This window comes from Pinus tabuliformis, chromosome 9 (genome assembly GCF_031772625.1).
Source record: "Pinus tabuliformis cultivar Carrire ecotype Pingquan chromosome 9, CPIR1, whole genome shotgun sequence".
In the NCBI taxonomy this organism is placed as follows: Eukaryota; Viridiplantae; Streptophyta; class Pinopsida; order Pinales; family Pinaceae; genus Pinus; species Pinus tabuliformis.
Window position 1 is genome coordinate 69,453,821 of NC_142307.1, and position 1,275 is coordinate 69,455,095.

General features: G+C 36.2%; 1 pseudogene; it reads left to right on the forward strand.

Annotated features, from left to right (window-relative positions):
* Positions 1-452: 452 nt before the first annotated feature.
* Positions 453-952, forward strand: LOC149147149 (long chain base biosynthesis protein 1 pseudogene; annotated as a pseudogene).
* The last annotated feature ends 323 nt before the right edge of the window (positions 953-1,275 follow it).

Here is a 1,275-nt window from a genome sequence, read left to right on the forward strand (position 1 = left end):
TATTAGTAATATGGATGACGACTTCACACCTAGACCAATTCTAGATCTCGTACCCACGTGAAAGGAACAGTCACAATCTGAGTGACCTCGGCACCAACCCTTTCCTTTCTTTTGTTTGACTTGATAAATCTCCCTACAGTGTAGCACACCCTTGATCCAAGACATACTACATGAAACAATCGAGGTCACAAGATTTCTTGATAGAGGGTTGATGTGCTTCAATAGATTGTAAGTTCGAGTGGTCTCTTAGAGTAATTTTTCCAAGATAAATGCCAATAGACAATTCCACTGGACTCTTCCCAGCACATTCGATTTACATACTACATGTACAAGGAAATAGGGCTAGTTTATGAGCTTCCCCATGCAATTTTGACAGGATTTGCATCTAGAAACTCACAAAAGTCTTGGGAAAGATTAATATTCAACCACGTCAGGTTACTCCCTAGGAAATGATGTCAGACCTTCATTTAGTTGTGGAAGCTTTACTTGTGGCAGTAATTTTTTTCCTGTTGTTTTAAAAGAGTTACTAGCCTCAAAACGCCCTCTTACAAGAAAGGAAAATGATTAACTATGTGATGAATGGGTCCCTAAGCCACTACATCTAGCCATTAAAAAGGATATGTAGATCGAGCCTCCAGTTTTAGAAATTGATGCGGGACCACATTCCATAGTTAATGGTAAAGAAGTTATTAATCTAGCATCAACAAATTATCTTGGGATAATAGGACATGGGAAGATAGCAAAGGAATGTGATCCATATTTGGAATAATATGGAGTGGGGTCTTATGGTCCTTGTGGATTTTATGGAACTATTGAGGTCCATCTTGACTGTGAAGATAGAATTTTAAAAAAATTGGGAACTCTAGATTCAATTCTCTATTTGTATTGGCTTGCAATTATCTATAGTGTAATTCCAACTTTGTGTAAGCGAGGAGATATAATTATTGGCTAATGAAAGAAACTCATTTGATGTGTTGGGTAAAACTAAAAGAGGACTTACAGAGCATTGTAGAATTTTGATTAAAAATTTGATATTGTTACTATTGGTATGGGGTATGCTTTGGAAACTACTGGAGGATTTTCTACAGGAAGTGCAACATTTTTTAATCACCAACATCTTAGTGGTACAGGTTACTGATTTTCCGCTTTCTTTCCACCTTATATAGCAAGTGTTGTGATTACAAAAATTGATAGTTTGGAAGAAAGTCATGAGATTCTTATCAAATTACAAGAAAATGTTACTCTTATATCGAACGATTTGTCATAAGTACAAGG